Here is a 22,573-nt window from a genome sequence, read left to right as displayed (position 1 = left end):
TTTTTTTTTTTTTTTTTGAGACGGAGTCTCGCTCTGTAGCCCAGGCTAGAGTGCAGTGGCCGGATCTCAGCTCACTGCAAGCTCCGCCTCCCGGGTTCACGCCATTCTCCGGCCTCAGCCTCCCGAGTAGCTGGGACTACAGGCGCCCGCCACCTCGCCCGGCTAGTTTTTTGTATTTCTTAGTAGAGACGGGGTTTCACCATGTTAGCCAGGATGGTCTCGATCTCCTGACCTCGTGATCCACCCGTCTCGGCCTCCCAAAGTGCTGGGATTACAGGCTTGAGCCACCGCGCCCGGCCTTTTTTTTTTTTTTTTTTTTTGAGATGGAGTCTCTCACTCTGTCACCCAGGCTGGAGTTCAGTGGCGCCATCTCTGCTCACTGCAAGCTCCGCCTCCCAGGTTCAAGTGATTCTCTGCCTCAGCCTCCCGAGTAGCTGAGATTACAGGCACCCGCCACCACGCCCGGCTAATTTTTGTATTTTTAGTAGAGACAGGGTTTCACCATCTTGGCCAGGTTGGTCTTGAACTCCTGACTTCGTGATCCACCCGCCTTGGACTCCCAAAGTGCTGGGATTATAGTTGTGAGCCACCTCACCCGGCCCAATCATAATTTTCTATAACCTCAAACTCCTGGACTCAAGGTTTCCTTCTACCTCCAGCTCCTGAGTAGCTAGGACTACAGGTGTGTGCCACCATGCCTGGCTAATTTTTTTTTTTTTTTTTTTTTTGAGACGGAGTCTTGCTCTGTCACCCAGGCTGGAGTGCAGTGGCCGGATCTCAGCTCACTGCAAGCTCTGCCTCCCGGGTTCACGCCATTCTCCTGCCTCAGCCTCCCGAGTAGCTGGGACTACAGGCGCCCGCCACCTCGCCCAGCTAGTTTTTTGTATTTTTTAGTAGAGACGGGGTTTCACCGTGTTAGCCAGGATGGTCTCGATCTCCTGACCTTGTGATCCGCGCGTCTCGGCCTCCCAAAGTGCTGGGATTACAGGCTTGAGCCATCGCGCCCGGCCTTTTTTTTTTTTTTTTCTTTTAAATTTATTTTGTAGAGATAGGGTCTTGCTATATTGCTCTGGCAGGTCTCAAAATCCTTGCCTCAACTGATCCTCTCCTTCTGGTGTGAGCCACCGTGCTTAGCCTTTGCCCGTTTTAAAATTGGATTCTTTTTTTATTGTTGAGTTGTAAGAGTTCTTTAAATATACGAGATACAAATACCTTGTGAGATACATGATTTGCAAGTATCTTCTCCCATCTGTGGGTTGTGTTTTCAATTTCTTGATGATGTCCTTTAATGTACAAAATGTTATAATTTTGGTGAAGTCCAATTTACTTGTTTTTTCCTTTGTTGCATGTGGTTTTGATGTCAAGTCACCAAATGAAATGAAGATTAGCTTTTGTTTTCTTCTAGGAATTGTATTGTTTTAGCTGTTACATTTAGGTCTATAATCCATGTTTAAATTTAATTAGAATTAATTTTTGTGTATGGTATGAGATACAGTGGTCCAACTGCATTCTACTGCATGTCCATATTCAGTTGTCCCAGCATGGTTTGTTGAAAAGACCATTGTTTGTTTCTTGTAGAAATGGGGTCTGGCTTTGTTGCCCAGGCTAGTCTCGAACTCCTGGCCTGAAGCTATCCTCCTGCCTCGGCTTCCCAAAGTGCTGGGATTACAGGTGTCAACCACAGCACTTGGCTTAAAAAGACCATTCTTTCCTCCACTGAATTGTCTTGGCATTCTTGTCAAAAAGTCAATTGACTGTCAGTGTAAGGGTTTATTTCTGAACCCACAATTATATTCCATAGATCTGTATGTTTATCCTTATGCCACTACCACACTGTCTTGATTTCTGTAGCTTTGAATTATGTTTTCAAATCAGGAAGTGTGAGTCCTACAACTTTGTTTTTCCTATTCAAATTTATTTTGGGTATACTGGGATTGCATTGATTCTGTAGATCAATTTAGGGAATATTGCCATTTTAACAGTGTTATATCTTCTGATCCATTCTCATCCATGAACATGGGATGTCTTTCCTTTTTTTTTTTTTTCTTTGGAGACGCAGTCTTGCTCTGTCATCCAGGCTGGAATGAAGTACAGTAGTGCAATTATGGCTCACTGCAGCCTTAACCTACTAGGCTCAAGTGATCTTCCCTCCTCAGCCCTGCAAGCAGCTGGGACTACAGGTGCATGGCACCACACCTAGCTCATTTTTGTATTTTTGTAGAGATGAGGTTTTGCCTTATTGCCTCGTCTGATCTTGAACTTCTGGGCTCAAGCAGTCCACCCACTTCAGTCTACCAAAGTGGTGGGATTACAGGTGTGAGCCATCACACCTGGCCTTTCTGTTTAGTTAGGATTTCTTTAACTTCTTTTGGCAATTTTTATATATCTCAGAGTATAAGATTGTCACTGCTTTTGTTAGATTTATTTTTTTTTTAAGACAGATTCTCATTCTGTCACCCAGGCTAGAGTGCAGTGGTGCAATCTTGGCTCACCACAACCTCCGCCGCCCGGGTTCAAGCGATTCTACTGCCTCAGCCTCCTGAGTAGCTGGGATTACAGACACCCGCCACCACACCCAGCTAATTTTTGTATTTTAGTAGAGATGGGGTTTCACGATGTTGGCTAGGCTAGTCTTGAACTCCTGACCCCAAGTGATCCGCCCACCTCGGCCTCCCAAAGTGCTGGGATTACAGGTGACAGGTGTGAGCCATCATGCCCGGCTTTCTAAGTCTTTTTTTTTTTTTTTGGGGTGCTATTGTAATTGGAATTTTTAAAAACTTTTAATGTTCAGATTGCTTATTGCTTGTGTATAGAAATACAATTACTACTTAAATATTGAGCTTATATCCTGTAACTGTGTTGGATGTGTTTATTGGCTCTAATAGTTTATTTGTGAGATTTTCTTTGGATTTTCTATATACAAGATTATATCATCTACAAATAAAGGTAGTTTCACTTCTTTTTTTTAGCCTGAGTGATTTTTATTTCTTTTTCTTGCCTATTTGCCCTGGCTAGAACCTTCAGTGCAGTATTGAACAGAGTGGTGAGAGTGGATATCCTCGTTTTGTTCTTGATCTTAGGGAGAAAGCGTTCAGGCTCTCTCCATGAAGTATGATTTTAGCTGTGGGGTTTTTGTAGGTGTTCTTTTTATTCCCCACATAGGTATTCTGTATTAGGTTGAAGATGTTTTCTTCAGTTCCTACTTTGTTGAGTGTTTTGATCATGTAAGTATGTTGGATTTTGTCAAGTGCTTTTTCTGCATCTATTCAAATGATCATGTGGTTTGTATCCTTTATTAATACCATGTATTACATTAATTGATTTTCAGTGTTAAACCAACCTTGAATCCCTGGGATTAAATCATACTTAGCAATGGTGTATAAGCCTTTATATGTTGCTGGATTCATTTTGCTTTGTTGAGGACTTTTACATCTGTATTCATAAGATATATTGGTCTGTAGTTGTCTTGTGATATCCGTGTCTGGTTTTGACATCAGAGTAATAATGGCTTTATTGAATGAGTTGAGATGTGTTCTTGGTTTCATCTTGAACTAATTTTGGTTTAACTTTGAACATTCATTTAGCAATAGTAAATTCTAATTGCCTAACTACTGAAGGAGGATGACAATTAAAGGTATAACTTTTTTTTTTTTTTGAGATGGAGTGTCGCTCTGTTGCCCAGACTGGAGTGCAGTGATGTGATCTCTGCTCACTGCAACCTCCGCTTCCCAGGTTCAAATGATTCTCATGCCTCAGCCTCCCAAGTAGCTAGGATTATAGGCCTGCCACCACACTCAGCTAATTTTTGTTTTTAGTAGAGACTAAAAATACAAAAATTTTATCATGTTGGCCAGGCTGGTCTTGAACTCCTGAGCTCAAGTGATCCTCCCACCTCAGCTGCCTCAAGTGCTGGGATTACAGGTGTGAGCCACCATGCCCGGCCTTTTTGTTTGTTTATGTTTGTTTGTTTTAGAGATAGGGTCTTCCTATGTTGCCTAGGCTGGAGTACAGTGGCCTATGGTTTCAAGCCCTCCTCCTACCTCAGCCTCCCAAGTAGTTAGGACTAGAGGCACATGGCACACCCAGCTTGGTTGCCTTCCCCCTGCCCCCCCACCACCTGTGAGACAGGGTCTTGCTATTTGTTCAGACTAGTCTAGAACTCCTAGGCTCAAGCAGTGTCTCCACCTCAGCCTCCCAAGTAGCTAGGATTACAGGCACATGCCACCACACTTGGCAGTCAACTGTTTAAAAACTATCTATTATTTAACATTCAGGGTATAGGTTCCAAGTATAGAACTTTAGATCCTTACTGCCTGCTTGGTTCCCTGGATTTTTTCTCCTAGTTTTATTTGGGGTACTTACTTTGTTATTTCATTTTGGTTATGCCATAAATAACACCCAATTTTAGCATTCCTGGGATGATTTAGGCAAGCTTCAGAAAAGAGGCCAGAAGAAAATGGAATTGGAAGCATAAAGCCACTAAAATTTTTTCATTGTTCTCTGATGATTTTTTAGCTTTGGATTTTTTGATCACTTAACGTATCAATGAGTAGAAAGGATTTCTCTTGACTACCACATAGCTTATAAAGTGACCGAGTATTCTTTCCTTAGAGACTCTACAGTGTTTAACTAAATTCATTAGGTACTCAGCATGTTTATGAATGAATATATATATTAATGATAGGGTTTAATAGGGTCTTACTGAAAATTGAAGATAATCATTCACATTTGGATTACAAGTGTTTGTATTATGTTATAAACATTTAATGCCCTGGCCTAAATATTAACAAGCATGGTTGTATTTTGGTATTGCCATGGTAGGTATTCTGGGAAGTGTGAGTAGTTGTTTTTTTCTACCCTCTGTGCTGAAGGATTTCTTTCTCTTTTTTTGAGACGGAGTCTTGCTCTGTCGTTCAGGCTGGAGTACGGTGGCGCGATCTCAGCTCACTGACACTGCAACCTCTACCTCCCGCCAGGTTCAAGCAATTCTCCTGGTTCAGCCTCCCGAGTAACTGGGACTACAGGTGCATGCCGCCACACCTGGCTAATTTTTTGTATTTTAGTTGAGACAGGTTTTCACCATGTTGCCCAGGCTGGTCTCGAACTCCTGAACTCAGGCAATCCACCGGCCTCAACCTCCCAAAGTGCCTAGTATTAGAGGTGTGAGCCACCACATCTGGCCTGAAGGACTTCCTATACCAAAGAAGTTTCATTTAACTATTTTATTTTATTTTTTCTGCTGCTGGTTAAAATTGGTTCATTTGGGATACATTTCATTAGATAAATTTGTGTCTAAATGTGATTGTGAGAATATGGAATATGGTGGAAAATATTAAATATTAGATTCTATAATTTTTGTCAGTCTAATTCAGAAACAAAAAAGATTGTGGTTGAGAAAATCATACATGATTTCTCAGGACCTTTAGCATTTCCTGAATTCCAATCATGTTCTTGGTAGCTTATGGTCTCTTTTATAGTATTGTACCCATGACAATTTATGCGTTAGATTTCAGGTTTTATCTTCTGCATGGAAGGATTACATTCAGGGGTTTTGGCCACGCTTATTTATCTATAAATGGTCTAAACCAGTGCCTCTTTATCTTTCCTTAAAGTACTTTTCAGGGTCTAGGGCTGTTTGGAGCAGTTTTTTATAAGCAGGACATCTCTCTCTGAAGACTCCTTTTCTATCTTGAAACAGTGAGAATTTTGCATTTTGCCCTGTATACGTTGAATATCCCTTATCCGAAATTCTTGGGACCAGAATTTTTTTGGATTTCAGATTTTTGAGATTTTGGGATATCTGCATTTACATAATGTACTATCTTGGAGATGGGACCCAAATCTAAACATGAAATTTTATGTTTCATGTACACATTATGCACATAGCTTGAAGATAATTTCTTTTTTTTTACCTTTTTCTTTAAGAGATGATGTCTCATACTGTTGCCTAGGCTGGAGTGCAGTGGTGTGATCCTAGCTCACAGCAGCCTAGAACTCCTGGGCTCAAGTCATTCTCCTGCCTCAGCCTCCCAGGTAGCTGGTGCTAGCTGGTAGAGATGCACGGTGCCAAGCCCAGCCAATTTTTTTCTGTTGTTGTTTGAGACAGGGTCTGATTCTGTTACCCAGGTTGGAGTGCAGTAGCGCCATCTTTGCTCGCTGTAGCCTCCACCTTCCAGGCTCAAGTGATTCTCCCATCTTGGCTTCCTGTGTAGCTAGGACCACAGGCGTATGCCACCACACCTGGCTAATTTTTTGTATTTTTGGTAGAGAGAGGTTTTGCCACATTGCCTAGGCTGGTCTTGAACTCTAGAGCTCAAGCGATTCACCTGCCATGGCCTTCCAAAGTGTTGGGATTACAGGCCTGAGTCACTGCACCTGGCCTTAATTTTTTTTTTTTTTTTTCAGAGATAGGGTCTTACTATGTTGCCCAGGCCGGTCTTGAACTCCAGGGCTCAAGTGATCCTCCCATCTCGGTCTCCCAAAGTGTTAGGATTACAGGCATGAGCTACCACAACCGAACAGTTTTATACACTATTTTAAATAATTTTGTTCATGAAATAAACAATGTTTCTGATGAGAACCATCAGAAGCAAAGGTGTCACGTGTGGAATTTTCCATTTGAGGTGTCATGTTGGCACTCAAAGAGTTTCAGATTTTGGATTTTCAGATTAGGGATGCTCAACCTGTAATATATTTGTGTTTATTTTAACAAAAGTACATCTGATTTTACTACAATCCTTGATTAAATTGATACTCCAAAAATGTTGCTCCTGTATATATTCAGTGGCTTTGGTTACTCCCTTGTTTGTAGGTGTATGTTCATGAGTGTACATAGAACCAAGTTCAGGAATCCAAGAATTAGTGGGTTAAAAGTAATGTTCTAAGCCGGGTGTGGTGGCTCACACCTGTAATCCCAGCACTTTGGGAGGCTGAGGTGGGTGGATCACCTGAGGTCAGGATTTTGAGACCAGTCTGGCCAACATGGCGAAACTCCATCTCTACTAAAAATACAAAAATTATCCGGACATGGTGGTATGCGCCTGTAGTCCCACCTACTTGGGTGGCTGAAGTAGGAGAATCGCTTGAACCTGGGAGGCGGAGGTTGCAGTGAGCCCAGATTGTGCAGTGCACACCAGCCTGGCAGCCTGGGCAATAGAGCGAGACTGTCTCACAAAAAAAAAAAAAAAAAAAAAGTAATTCCCTTTCCGAGAATGGTATGCCGCTTCATTGGAGGAAACAGGTCTGCCATCTTCCAAAATCCCTAGGTTTGCCATGCCGTTAGAACAAGATTTTACATGTTGCATCATAACTTAGAATCAGTAACTGACGTTATATATATACACACACACATGGTTCATGCCATTCTGCTGCCTCAGCCTCCCAAGTAGCTGGGACTACAAGTGCCCCCCACCATGCCCGGCTAATTTTTTGTGTTTTTAGTAGAGATGGGGTTTCACCATGGTCTCAATTTCCTGACCTTGTGATCCACCTGCCTCAGCCTCCCAAAGTGCTGGGATTACAGGTGTGAGCCATTGCACCTGGCCTGTAAAAACATTATTTAAGGTGTGTTTTGCCTTGTACACCTGCTGTCTCCTTTTCTCTTTGAACATTTTTCCTTCGGACTCACTTTTATCAGGCCCTCCACAACTTGGCTGCTCACAGCTGCCTTGAAGTTCTGCATATTTACATTTATGTTTCCTTTGGAAAAGAACTCAGGTAGTTTCTTGGCACATTTTGGGCAAATTCTGACATTCAACTTCATTACCTGATAAAACATTTGGGTCCTGCGTAGATTGCTTCATCTGCAAAATCAGTATATTAGAATGCTCCTTCTATGTTTGGTCATTGAACTTTCAGGGTTAACCACACATTGTAGTTATTTGAGAATTTTAAAATATTCTAAACTAAAGTTAGAAGCATTAGAATTAACTAAAATTCACCAAAATAATCAGGGGGTGTGTGTGTGTATGTGTGTGTGTGTAAACTCATTGAGGAACTTTATTAAAATGTTCGTATAAAATCCTGGTTAAACTTCTTGCACTAGAAATGAGTGCTGGTAGCTGCTATTAAATCCACCACTGTGGAGAAGACCAACAACCTTGGGTGTTAGATTTTAACAATAGCTGATGGCCTGAGAGAACCTGACTTGTTTCTTTTAGTGATATAATTGTATTCAGTTGAGCTTTAATGCTGTCTTCCGAATTATCCCAAAATAAATTATTTCTAGATTTACTAGTACATTTAGGTTTAACCTATAACAGTAGTGTTCTCATTACTAACACAGTTAAATCAGGAGGCTGCCTAATAATTAGTTTTTCTTTTGTATGAATTATTGGGTCAGTTCTGTGGTGAGATGGTAAAATAATATCTTTATGTAAATCTTGCAATTTATATCAGTAGTATGAGGAGGAAAATATCTTGTTAGGTTGGATTGAAATGAAAGAATGCTATGCATTTTTGTAATACTTTGCCATTTATGAAATGCTTTTTTTTTTTTTTGAGACGGAGTCTCGCGCTGTGTCACCCAGGCTGGAGTGCAGTGGCGCGATCTCGGCTCACTGCAAGCTCCGCCTCCCAGGTTCAGGCCATTCTCCTGCCTCAGCCTCCGAGTAGCTGGGACTACAGGCCATTCTCATGCCTCAGCCTCCGAGTAGCTGGGACTACAGGCGCCCGCCACCACGCCCGGCTAGTTTTTTGTATTTTTAGTAGAGACGGGGTTTCACCATGTTAGCCAGGATGGTCTCGATCTCCTGACCTCGTGATCCACCCGCCTCGGCCTCCCAAAGTGCTGGGATTACAGGCTTGAGCCACTGCGCCCGGCCGAAATGCTTTTGTTTAATCTTACTGAAAGTTTGTTTCTACTGGATTCAGTACATAAAAATACTGTATGATAATTTGAATCAGTTATGGCCTCCATTTAATGAAAAAAAAATCTTGATTTCTGAGCTTTGTAGTCATTATAATCAGTATGAGGATTTTCTTCTACTTGGATTTGGCCAAATCTTTATACTTGTGAAACTGTGAAATAGGTAGTATTGTTTCGGTTTAATGTCTTTAGCATGTTTGCACTTCCAGTTCACCAAGTGAGTAGCACTGGTGAATTAGAAGTGGGAAAAGTGAGAATTGAAGACTGAGAGACCCTGATCTCAGCTTTGAGGCTTTGGCAGTCTCTTAACTGGCTTCTGTTGGCCTCATTTTCACACTAATAAAATGTGGTGGCTGAACATATTCCTTCTACATCCTAAATTTTTTGACTTAAATTTCTTCACTTTGGTTCAGTTTACTCTGGTTTTCTATTTAATAATTTAGCTGGTTAAATATTAATGTGAGAACATGCCTCAGTTTCAGCTTAAAGATGTTTCTTTCATAATTTTAATATTGGTTTTTACATAGGCTTATATGTTCATTTCTGTGATATCTAGAATAAATTCTTGAGCTTAATAGGTACTCACTAGATTTTTGTTGAATTAAATGTATTTTAAGTATTTAATGTGGCATTAATTAGATTTATGATTGTAAGTAATTGTTCTCAGAATTAGAATATGTTTTTAGGGAGCTAAAAGTATTTTTATGTATAGTGTTATCTAAGTTCATGAATGAAAACATTGTTTGCTAGACTCTAGACCGGGATTTTTTTTTTCTTTTTTTTGAAACAGAGTTCCGCTCTGTCACTCAGGTTGGAGTGCAGTGGCGTGATCTTGGCTCACTGCATCCTCCACCTCCTGGGTTAAGCAATTCTCCTGTCTCAGCCTCCCAAGTAGCTAGGACTATATGCATGTGCCACAATGCCGGGCTAATTTTTGTATTTTTAGTTGAGACGGGGTTTCGCCATGTTGCCCAGGCTGGTCTCAGACTCCAGGCCTCAGGTGATCCACTTGCTTTGGTCTCCTGAATTACAGGCACGAGTCACCACGTCCAAGCTTTTTTTCTTCTTTTTTTTTAAATTAGGTTCAAGTCCTAAGTAGATAGGTATTTGAAGTTTGAATTAGGAAAGAGGTGCTGATTTTTGCTTTTAAAACTCAGATTTTAACCTTTAAAGTTTAGAACTGTGGAAAATAGCTTCTTTCACTAATAAAAATAGTTAAACTTAAGAGGTAGGTGGTATTACTATCTCCATTTTACAGAGCAGAATAAGTACTTTGCCCAAAGTAACACAAATAACAAGTGAGGGAGACAGGATTAGAATCTGGGGCTACCCTGGGTCCTGTGTGCTTAAGTACTACACTCTACCTTTTTCATTTATTCAGTCAGTTCTTATGATGTGTCTCTTTTGTGCCAGGCCCTGGGCTAGGTCCTAGGTAAGTAACAAAAAAAAAAATGGGTCCCTGTGCTTTTGAAACCAAATGGTCTAGGCTTTAGGACTTGTCCCGAGTTAATATATAATAATTGCTTTTTTTTTAAGTACAAAAAAAGTTATTCATTGTTCTTTTGAGATTAGTTTGGACATACGAGGTACTGAATTTGTGAGAGATTATTCTGTTTAGGAATTTCTGGCTTGTTTAGAAGGCCTGTGGTAGGGAAGGTAGAAAGTGCCTTTTTGGAATACATTTATTATCTATAGATGAGAGTTACAGATCTTAAATTAGAACAACCACAGTTCCTGCCTGCAAGGGCTTTCAGGATGGCTTGAGGTGGCAAGACTGGTATATGAAAACAACCTCAGAGGAATTACAGAGAGCATTTAACCAAGGGTAATGTAGTGCCAACTCTGTACATTATTTGTTCTTTTTTTGAGACAGAGTCTCCTTCTGTCGCCTAGGCTGGAGTGCAGTGATATGGTCTTGGCTCACTGCAACCTCTGCCTTCCGGGCTCAAGTGATTCTCGTGTCTCAGCCTCCCGAGTAGCTGGAACTACAAGTGTGGACCACCATGCTTGGCTAATTTTTATATTTTTAGTAGAGATGGGGTTTCACCATGTTGGCTAGGCTGGTTTCGAATTCCTGGCCTCAGGTGATCTGCCCACCTTGGCCTTCCGGAGTGCTGGGATTACAGGCGTGAGCCACCGTGCCTGGCCTACATTATTGTCAAGTGAAATAAGTAGATGATAACAGTGGTGTGGTGGAATATAAGAGGATAATATGAGTTGTAGGTGGATTGGAGAGAGGAATGAACAAGGAATGGTGGTAACAAGGGATGGTCCTCTTTTTCTAGGTAGAGAAAACACAGACAAAGATGGATGGGTACAGAGTTGTGTATAAGAGGGAATACCTTTTCTTTTTTCTTTCTTTCCTTTCTCCCTTCCTTTTTCTTTTCTTTTTTTGAGACAGGGTGTTGCTCTGTTGCCCAGGCTGGAGTGCAGTGGCGTGATCATGGTTCACTGCAGCCTTGACCTCCTGGGCTCAAGTGATCCTCCTGCCTCAGCCTCTGAGTAGCTTGGACTACAGGCGTATGCCACCACCCCCGGCTACATTTTTTTTTTTTTTTTGAAGAGATGAGTGAGGTCTTGCTGTTTTGCCCGGGCTGTTCTCAAACTCCTGGGCTCAAGCAATACTCTCACATTGGCTCAAAGTGCTGGGATTATAGGTGTGAGCCACCGTGCCTGGCCATGGAATGTCTTTTCTGAGGAAGAAATAATAAGATTAGTTATATAAAATACTGTAATCATAAAGTAACATACAAATACTAAAAAACATTGGAACTTAATCATTGTTTTTTGACTTCATTTATAAGGAACCTAACTCAAATTGGCTTAAACAATTAATAAATGTTTATTGTTACATTGTTCTAATGTGGCTGGAAATCCAGAAGTCATGCAGATTGTCAGGATTGGTTGATACAGTGGCTTAATGCTATCACAACGGACCAAGTTTCTTGCCAACTCTCTATTCCCTTTGATGTTGGTGGCATCTTCAGGCTTGCTGCAAAGGTGACTGTAGCAGTTTTGAGGTGTCACTGTCTGAGGAAGAGGGACTTTTTCCTTCATCATTTTTAGGATTGAAGAACCTTTTCTCACAGTTCTCTTTTGGAGGCTGTCCAGGGGACTTCTTCTCATATCTTATGGCCATTCCTAACCAATCATTGGCAAAGAGAATGGGTTAAAACTAATCAGAATAGAGTGGATATTGGAGAGTCAACATGACTATTCCAAGAGTGATTTGAAATATGTTGGGTTTTTTTTTTTAAATCACTTTTCATTTTGAGACGAGGTCTCGCTCTGTTGCCCAGGCTGGACTACAATGGCATGATCATGACTCATTGCAGCCTTAACCTCCCAGGCTCAAGCAGTCCTCTCAGCCTCTGGAGTAGCTGGGACTGTAGGCACATGCTACCACACTTGGATAATTAAAAAATTTTTTTGTAGAGATAGGGTCTTACTATGTTGCCCAGGCTGGTCTCCAACTCCTGAGCTCAAGTGATCCTCCCACCTCACCCTCCCAAAGTGCTGGGATTACAGGAGTGAGCTACTGCACCAGGCCTTTTTCTTTAAATCTTTTTTTGTTTTATGTTGTGTGTAGGTGTTTTCAATCAGCCTTTTGGACATCCACTATTTTTTGGGGGGAAATTTAAGAAAATTTATTTCTCTTCATAAGATTTTTGTGTAGTGGCTCATGCCTGTAATGCCAGCACTGGAGTCCAGGAGTTCGAGACCAGCCTGGGCAAACATAGGGAGACTCTGTATCTACCAAAAAAAAAAAAAGAGAGATGGAAAAAAAAATAGCTGGGCATAGTGGCATATGCCTGTGGTGCCAGCTACTCAAGAGGCTGAGGTAGGACTGCCTGAGCCTGGGAGGCTGCAGTGAGTTGTGATTGCACCACTGCACTCCAGCCTGGGCGACAGAGCAGGATCCTGTCAGAAAAAGAAAAGTAAAAGTTTGTGCCTAGGAAGAAAGATGTCTGATTTTAGATAAGAATATACAACAGGTTGACTGATTTAAGTGCCGTAAACCCTGTGAACTCTTGACTTTTGCACTAAGCAATGAGAGAAGGGGGAAGCTGGAATTGATATTTCCCCCAAAAGCATGGTTTTAAAAATGAGCATTTTCCACTTTTCAACTAATCCATTAGAAAAATGTATTTCATATAATCTTGCTTATTTGGTTGCCTAATTAAATCTGACACTTGAGTCTTAAAAATTTGGAGCACTAGTAGGATTATTTTGTTATGGTGTGTCTGAATTTAATATTTAAGTATACGCTGCAAAGGGCTTTGCCTTATTTGGTGTTTTTCATTCTGCGAATTTAGATTTCAGAAGCCTCAGATTGGGGCTCTAGTTCGCCATCTATTGGTCCAATACCCTTCTGCTGTATTTTGTGGAATTACTATTTATATGTGTATGTGTGTACATTAAAAAAGTCAATTAAAGTTTTTCCCCAGAGTTGTAAGTTAAAAATCCAAGACTAAAGACCTCTTTTGGATGTGTATACAAATATGTTTACATATATTAGTTTATTGTTTGTATAAATTTGACCCTATGACTCTAAACTGCCTGCTTTTGATATTTGAGAACCATGACTATGCTTGAGAGTGTGATTTTAAGAGTACAAATGGAAACTCGCAGAAACCTAGGTGCAGATGTTGCAGGGGCAGGTGAGTTAGTGTAACTTTGTGGGAAGACTAAAACCGTTCTATAACGACTGTGAGGGTGTTTTTTGATAAGCAGAAGTGATGTATAATGCCGGATATTGGTTCTGGTAAGCCACAAAAGTCTTCCTTTTTGGTAGTAGAGCATACATACCCTTCTTATCTGCCGAATTTGATGATTTAATGATTCGAACGATTTTTTTTCTTCAGTCATTTAAGCTAGTTTGATGAATCCTAGATTAGTCTTTTAAATCTCAAGATACTGCACTCATCTTTTGGCAACTTTTTCTTTAAAGGGTGGTAGAATTACACTTTGTATTACATTATGTTTCTGAATTCTTTAAGTCTAGGAAAGGTTCCATTATTTTAAGGCCCTATTTTGGGGACAATATAAAGTTCAGTACTGATAAACTGGTCATGAGAAATGATAAGGTGCCACCACTTTAAATCAACTCTGGTAACGAGGTGGGAAGTTAGCTTTTTGTTGTGAGATTTGTGTTTCTCTATGGAGTTCTTTGTTAAACTTTTAGCATGGCAGTGAACTTCCTTTTGGTGGCGGCAGGAAGCATAAATACTCATTGTGTAATGCCATTTGCCTGTTTTGGCGGATCTGCCAAGCCATGACACCCAAAACAAGACGCTTGTTTCTTCACGAAAACTACAGTTCCCAGCGGGCCCGGCGCCGGCGGGGCCATCACTTCCCCTCTGGCTCCCGGCTGCCCCTTCCCGGGCTGGCCCGGCGCGGGCCCTGGCTTGGGCCTGCGCAGTGACTACGTGCGCCCCCCCAAGTCCGCTCCACCCCGCCCAACTCTGGTGGCTGCGGAGCACGGTGCTGGGGCTAGTGCCCAGCCGTGCTGCAGTGTACGGAGGCTGGCTGCTAGGGACAAAGGGCGGGCGGCGGAAGCCGCTTCACTAGTCAGGGAGCTTTCTGCAGGGTTAGCCCTTGGAATAGTGTGGCGCCGACGGCCTTAGCCTCTTTACTACACAGTGCAAACAGTTCCTCGCTCACGTCCTCTCGCTCCGCGGCGCCGGCCCGCCCTGCCCCTCAACCGGCGAGCCGCACCGCCGGCCCCAGCACGGAGGGAATGTGACGGCGTCAGTGCCTCAGGTTAGACTCACCTCGGCCGCAGCGAGGGCTGGCTTCCCCCTGCCGCAGTGCTGCGTGCCGTCGCCGCACGTCCGGGGCAGCTGGGGCCGGGCGCCGCGGCCTCCGCAGATGGAGGTACAAAAACATTGGCCACGGCGAGGAGCCATGACTGAGGCGGCGGCGGCCGCGCCTCCTGGCGGCCCGCGGGGGCGGCGCGGCGGGCGCCCCCTGGCGGCGCGCCGGGGTGGAGCGGCCCTTCGCCGCCGCAGCCGCAGCCGGCGGAGGCGCTGCTGTCCCTCCTCCCCGTGTCCCCGGCGCTCGCCCGCTCGCTCGCTCGCTCCATTCTCCCTCCGCTTCAGATTAAAGGGGGGGAGGGAAAAGGAGCTCGGCCGCCATTTTCCCAGTGCCGCCGCCACCGCCGCCACCGCTCGCAGAGCCGGCGGGAGAACCGAGCACCGTAGCGAAGCCGACTCGTCTCGCCGCGGCGGCGCGGGGGGCGGCTGAAGCGCGCTCCCCGGCTGGAAAGAGGCGGCCGAGGGTGGCGGCCTGGGTGCGGGTTCGGGCTGCAGACGGCGGTGCTTGTTTGTGCGGGGCGGGGGGGCGGCTTCACCCTCTGCCCCCGCCCGCCCGCCCGCCCTCCCGGCCGGGCTGCGGTCCCCGGCCGTGCTCGGGCCCTGTCGGTGCGGAGGAAGGCCGAGAAAGGGCCCGAAAGAGAAGAAAAAGCAGCCGCTCCCCGCCGCCGCCTTCCCCTCCCCCTCCGCCTCGCCCCCCCCGCCCGGAAAGTCAGGGCGGCTCCGGGCGCCGGGGGGAGGAGAGCGGCGGGCCCGGGCCGGAGCCGCCGCCGCGCGCCCCCGCCCGCCGCTGGCCCTCGGCGCCCAGGCCGGGGGGCTGTTTGCAAACTGCGCCCATTTTGTGGGGCTGAATCCGCCCGGGCTACGCTCCTCCATCACGTGGTAGGTGCTGCTGCTGCTCCTCTCCTCCTCCTCCTGCTGCCCTTTCTCCTTCTCCTCGCTCTCCCTGTGGCTCCCATTTCTCTCTCTCTTTGTTAGTTGTAACTAGAAAGGCAGGGCAGGGTAGAAAAAACCCCCGGAACTTTAAATGGCCTCTCCGGGCTTCCCCGCTGCGGGTCCGGGCTGGGAGTCGCCCCAAGGGCGGGGGTGTGCGGGGGCCCTTCCCCAGCAGCTGCCGCCTCGTTCGCCAGCTTTTCCTTTGGCGTTCTATTTAAAAAGGCGGCCTGGAGAACATGATTTATTCCCGTAAAAGAACCCCCCAAACAAACTCTGGCTCTCGCTTTGAACTTCTCTTGACTGCAAAAGGCCTTTCTCTGCTCGAAACACACGTCTTGGCGCGTTGCACGGTTTGTATCACAACTCTGATTGTTTCATTTATTATTTTTGTTGCCTGTAAATTCAGGTCACTTACGTTTTCAGATGTAGTCTCCCTCAGGCGGACTTTTTTTTTTTTTTTTTTTAAACTAAAGAGGAAGAGGCATTTATTTGCTTTTAAGTGAGTTGGAATCTTTCTGCCTTTTGGGGGGCCTGTTTTCCGGCTGACGGTCTTTTGATTCTTAGCAGATAGTTTAATTGTTTTCCATACGATAAACAACCCTACTCCCGTGTTTTACTTAAAAATCCTCTTGTTTTCCACTGTTGGAATCCCAAAGTGGATTTGTAGAGAAACGTGTTACTTAACTATTGCTTATTGATTGCTTTAGGGGAGAAGGAGTGAGTGACATGATGGCGCCACTTTAAATTGCTCTTTTCTCTTCCTCGGTCCCCCCCACCCCCCTTTATCCTGGAGGTCACTGGAGCATTTTCTGTGACCTATTAATAAAATTGTACTTGAGGGTGTTAGAAGCACAACTCGTAGGGGCTGGAGTTTAGTGCCCCTAGGGTCGACAGACCAACTCCCGCGGTCTCCAAAGTTCGGAGAAATCTCTCTTCCTCCAGCCTCGCCTCCCGCCCCTCCATTCACAATCCTGGTGTTGCCATCTCCTTTGTCACGTGGCTAGCAATCATTGTGTTTTTTTGTTTGTTTTGAGGTGTGTGTTTATATTTTTAAATTGCAGCTCAGAGGAACCTTTCCTCTTCGCTTTGGAGAGATCAAAACGTTTTACTTGTTTTAGTTTTAGAGTCGTAGAACGTTTTAAAATAAACGATAAAATTACATAATCTTTGCCTTGCATAATCATGATATAGTTATAGATTGCTACTGAACTTCGTCTTGAAAGTCCTTTGAAGTATGGAAACTAGTACGTTAGAATATGTTTTCCGTTTGTCAGGGTGGTCTGTAATTTCTATTTTCTCTGCTTTTTGGGTCAGTTAAAGGACCACTATTTACAAAGGCTTAAGTGGGTGTGTTTTCCCTTTCCTCTTTTCTATAGGCTCTACTTGGTTCCTTTTCTAGCATACCGTCTGACCAATTTAGAAAATTTCAATTGTCTACAGGCGTTGTCAGTTAAAACTGTTTTTTAAACCTTCTATCAACAGTGAATACTTTTGAGTAGTAATTGTTTTCTGCCTAATACTAAGTGTATTTATTAGCATTTCGGTTTTGATCTAGAAAATTTTTACTTTTAATCCTGTAGTTTTGGAAGTATATTATTCCTTTATCTGTTTCTTTATATCAGTTTTTCCCATAATTGGGTAAATTCCTATTTTATAAAATACAAAGTACGTTTCTGTTTTTTCTACATAGTTTAGTAGACATTTTTTCCAATTAAAAAAATCTATTGTGAATTAAGAAACTTATTTTTTTTTAAAAAGTAAATATGAAATGTGATTCTTGAGTATGCATTGATCCTGATTTACCGTGTACATTGTCAATGGTTTGGACCATTTTCTTTGCTAACAGTTACATCATGTCATGTGATATGTGCAGTGTGATGTGTAGTTCTAAAAATAAGGCAAGGTAAAAATGCTCATCCCTTGGGAATTTAAAAAATGTATTATAAATGTGGAATAACTACCTTCAGTCGTGAAATTCTGAATTGGGTTTCCACTAGGTTTATGCAACAAAGTGTGCCGTACCTTTGACCTTTAGCATATTTGGTGTATTTGTTAGTACCTCATAATTTGAGGTGATTGACTTTATTTTTTGAACTACTTGGAGGGAAACATTAAATGTTACAAAGGTTCTTAATGTCTGTATTATGATGAAGATGGTTGTCTCTGATGACCACCTCATTTGAGTATATACAAGTGTCTGTGATTGTGATTGTGACTAGTTCAAAGAATGATCAGTTAAGAATTATTAGAGCTTTGTGGTAGGGTGGGATTTTCGGTCTTTCCATCTATATGAATCTACTGAAGTGAAGTATTTTAGAAGTTTTCTTGCATCATTTCTGAAAGCCACATTCAGAACATTCGTATTTGACTTTGGTGCTTTACCAGCGTGAGATGTTAAATTTTTGTCTGATTTTCTTTCCTTCTGCCTACACATGTTATTTCTCTGGTTAAACCTGCAGAGCACTCTTTGTTAGGTGAGTGTTTCCTGGTGAGGAAAATTCTGGAAGTTAAAAAATGAGTAGGCCTTTAGTTCACTTGTGAACTTATATCAAGGTAAGAAGAAAGTGAAATAACTGTACTAAACTTTTTTCTTCACTGCCACTAAGGCTGCTCTTCCATCTCTAGTAACGCTACATTGTAACCATTGTCTCTGCATCTTCTGAAGAGTATTGAGTTGACCGCAGATTTTAATTGCATATTAAAGTGAGTAAGTTTTAGGTTCCTTCTGTTTGTCACGACCTGATTTGTGTAGTCTCTAAACGTAGGGGTGTTGTGGTTGTTTGAGAAGGCATTTTAGTATTGAGTGGTTCTGATTAGGCCCCTTTGTGATTAAAGCTTAGCTCCTTGTTATATCAGACAAGCAATTTTTTTTTTTTTTTTTTTTTTGGAGACAGGGTCTCGTTCTGTTGCCCATGCTGGAGTGCAGTAGTGCCATCTCAATGCATTGCAGCCTCCGCCTCCCAGGTTCAAGCGATTCTTGTGCCTCAGCCTCCTGAGTAACAGGGACTACAGGCGTGTGCCACCACGCCCAGCTACGTTTTGTGTTTTTAGTAGAGATGGGGGTTTCACCATGTTGACCGGGCTGGTCTCGAACTCCTGACCTCAAGTGATCCACCTGCCTCAGCCTCCCAAAAGTGCTGGAATTACAGGCATGGACCACCACGCCTAGCCTAGACAAGCAATTTTTAAAGTGTGCTTAAAAACACCAAACTAATCCACACTGGATTTTCTGAACAATAGTAATAGTAAACGCCATGTTTAAAAAGTAATGCTTATTCCTTTTATATTTTTTCAGCTGGTGGGGAGATGGGTAGGGGCTATTTTTTTATTCTTGGCGAGTCCATTAAGACAGAGATAAGCGACTTTCTTTCTAGATAGATGTATATAGTTTTACGTTTTATTGTCCCTCTCCACCCCCCAACAAAGACCTCTCCGTTTCATCCCTTGAGTTTAGAGGGGAGGGACTAGGGCAAACTGAGTATGTGGTTGTCTGTTAATTGCCCCAGAGTAAATCTTACTGAGTGGTTTAGAGATTGTTTCTTTTTCATTTTAGAGATAAGGTCTCCCGGTCTTGCTGTGATTCCCAGGCTGGCATGCATAGATGTAATCATGTGCTATAGTGCGCTACAGTTTAGAGTGCCTGAACTCCAGGGCTCAAGTGATCCTCCTGCTGTAGCCTCCTGAGCAACAGGAGCATTCAATCTTGTCTTTTTTTTTTGAAACAGAATCTTCGCTCTGTTGCCCAGGCTGGAGTGCAATGGCACGTTCTGGGCTCACTGCAACCTCCGCCCCTAGGGTTCTAGCAATTCTCCTACCTCAGCCTCCCGAGTAGCTGGCATTACAGGTGCCCACCACCATGCCTGGCTAATTTTTTTCTATTTTTAGTAGAGATGGGGTTTCACCATGTTGGCCAGGCTGGTCTTGAACTCCTGACCTCAGGTGATCCACCCGCCTCAGCCTCCCAAAGTGCTAGGATTACATGCAGGAGCCATCCGGCCCGGCCCCTTGCTTGTCTTACTTAGAGTTTTAAAGGAGCTTTTCGTTTGTACTCTTCATTTTAAATGTTTCCACTTGATTGATTTGATTATTCTACGTCTTGGGAAGCATATTTAACCTTAGTGCCTCTTTATTTACTTACCTTAAGAAAGGAGTACAGGGCAGGTTCTTAAGTAAAACAACCCAAACAACCTGGCTTGCCTACTGTGTTAGTGCAAAGAACACTTGGACCATGTCTTTTTCCTAAAATTGGACTTTATAACTGTTTCTTGGAAGTCTGTTTTAAGACTTTTTTTAGTTCTCATGTTGCTTCTGAAGATGTATGTTTAAATTATAGTTTTTATGCTGATAAGCCTCTGGGCATGCTAAAAGTTGTGCAGAACAATAGTTTATAACACAAGATTCCCTCATCAGTACTTCCCATTCCCTGAAATGTGAGATCAAAACTCAGTTGAACCACACTATGGCTGTAGAAGACAGTGTGAATTAGAAAAGAGAAATATCCACTGTACTAGCGTTCACCAGCGTTTGAAGGCTATCAGAAGATATAAGAGGTAAGTGATATCCTTGGGTGTCACTTGCAGATTGAGGGGAGAATTGTGGGTCATAGGAGAGGACTAGTATGGCAGGGGGTAACTGTTATTTGTTTCTTTGCTAAGCCTTATGCCTTTTAGGATGTAGAACAAAATACCTAGGAGAAAGTAAGCCAAAAGGTGTGATTTGCCAAAATACCTGGGCTCCAAAAAGAGCTGCAATATATATTTTTCTTTATTAAGCATTTTCTTGTCTTTGGTAGAATAAAGGTAAAGCTAAAATAGAGTGCGGAAACTGACTTGACCAAAGTAGAAAACACAGCTCATGTTTATGAATGAAAAACAAATGAGTTTGGGCAGTCTGAAAGAAAATCAGACATTTTATATGAAGATTTTAAACCTTTATGCAGAGAGTCCCTTTAAGGTGGAGGAGACCTTTTAAATACTTGTTTCCCCATTTAGTAGCACAGTGTGGCAAAATAGTTGTTTAATAATTGTTACTTTCTGCAAGCCTTGCTTTTCCAAGATTTTAAGCCGCTTCCACAGAGTGTTAACATTTGAAAGCCCTTTACCAGGAAATTATTTAGTTATGTATTTTATTGTTGTTGACTGTGAACTTGCCCTTTTTTTATTTTCCTGGCTGTAATTTTTTTACAATTAAAGTTTCTTTCCAAGATTTTGAGAGTCAGGAAATGTAAAGTGGAGGTAGATTGAATGCAGTTTTATCTAAATGTTATTTTAAAAACTCTAGTTCTTGTAACTTGAACCAGGAATCCAAAATGAGATCTTACTCTGAATTTTAATTACAGCAGATTCTGCTCTTATTTGGAAAAAGTTGCTTGAGTGACATCAAACTTAATGGAGTCCCTCACCTTTTAATTCCTTTTTAAAAAGGGAACAGCTTAAGGTTTGACTTGGTTAAAGTATTAGGGAATAAAAAAGATGAATAACAATTTTGTTGTTAGGACGTTAAACCAAAAATTGCTAACAACTCATATCCAGACTTTCCTCTTGCTACTTGTTATTTGGCCTTTGTGACTGTTTGTTAGCACCTCCACCAGAGGGTGTGAAGGGAAAGAGGCTCAATGCCTCTTTACTGTAGCTAGTTTCTGGTTTGCTAGTCTAGGAGAGACACTTCATAGAAATACCAGTCTGGGCTGGGCGCGGTGGCTCACGCCTGTAATCCCAGCACCTTGGGAGGCCGAGGCGGATCCCCTGAGGTCAGGAGTTTGAGACCAGCCTGGCTAACATGGTGAAACCCTGTCTCTACTTAAAAAAAAAAAAAAAAATTACAGAAAAAATTAGCTGGACATGGTGGTGCATGCCCGTAGTCCCAGCTACTCAAGAGGCTGAGGCAGGAGAATTGCTTGAACCTGGGAGGTGGAGGTTGTAGTGAGCTGAGATCACATCACTGCACTCCAGCCTGGGCAACAGAGAGAGACTCCGTCTCAAAAAAAAAAAGAAAATAAATACTAGCCTAATAAGTTGAACTGTCAGGAAAGTTTCATTAAACTCTCCATTTGTTACCATGGAAAACTGAAGCTCTTTGAAGACCTTAAGCACGTCTCCAAAAAATTGGACTGTATTTTTTTTGCACTTAGTGATTTACTCCTTACCCCTTGCCTCCCAAGAGAATGAAAAATGGATATAAGTATTAACATTAACATATAAGACTTAACATTTTATTGGCATCGGAAAAATGTACTTTTAAAAGTCATTAATTGACTTTTCTCTAAAGGGATAAAGTAGGTTTCAGTGGGAACTCAGGAATTTGGCCATGGACCTTTAGAATTCTTTTTTTTTTTTTTGAGACGGAGTCTCACTCTGTCCCCCAGGCTGGAGTGCAGTGGTGCCATCTCAGCTCACTACAAGCTCTGCCTTCCAGGTTCACGCCATTTTCCTGCCTCAGCCTCCTGAGTAGCTGGGAGTACAGGCGTCTGCCACCACGCCCAGCTAATTTTTTTTTTTTTTTTTTGTATTTTTAGTAGAGACAGGGTTTCACCGTGTTACCCAGGATAGCCTCGATCTCCTGACCTTGTGATCCGCCTGCCTCGGCCTCCCAAAGTGCTGGGATTACAGGCGTCAGCCACCGTGCCCGGCTTCCTTTAGAATTCTTAAAATCTTCAAGAAGTCGCTGATTTTAGGATTGTTCAGGAGCACTTACACCAACTATTAGGGCTTGTTGGAAAGAGATATGATAAAAAGTATAATTTTTTTTCTCTTTGTCTTTTGTGAGCTGAAGACTGGTAGGAAATTTGAATTTAGTCATAGCACAAAAATAGGATAAACACCATTAATAGTTTGATATATAGACATCCTTCAGAAAAAAATGTTTTCTTGAGATAGTATCTTGCTGTGTTGCCCAGGCTGGTCTTGAACTCCTGGACCCAGGCAGTCCTCCCACCTTGGCTTCTAGAGTAGCTGGTATT

General features: G+C 42.8%; 1 protein-coding gene across 4 annotated transcripts in view; it reads left to right on the top strand.

Annotated features, from left to right (window-relative positions):
* The window catches only part of KANSL1 (KAT8 regulatory NSL complex subunit 1), a 198,526-nt gene that overhangs the window by 19,002 nt on the left and 156,951 nt on the right, over positions 1 to 22,573 (top strand). Inside the window, exon 1 of one of the 4 annotated variants that reach the window (XM_025362215.1) lies at positions 15,420 to 15,561. The exons of 2 other annotated variants lie outside the window; for them this stretch is intronic. The gene's annotated coding sequence lies outside the window, so the exon portion shown is untranslated. Of the gene's footprint in view, positions 1 to 15,419; positions 15,966 to 22,573 lie in introns of those variants that run through there. One more of the 4 variants, XM_025362217.1, reaches the window with a different exon arrangement.

The sequence above is a fragment of the Theropithecus gelada genome, chromosome 16 (assembly GCF_003255815.1).
Source record: "Theropithecus gelada isolate Dixy chromosome 16, Tgel_1.0, whole genome shotgun sequence".
NCBI classification, from domain to species: domain Eukaryota; kingdom Metazoa; phylum Chordata; class Mammalia; order Primates; family Cercopithecidae; genus Theropithecus; species Theropithecus gelada.
Note: the sequence above shows the minus strand (reverse complement) of the source record. Positions and strands in the feature narration are given on the sequence as shown.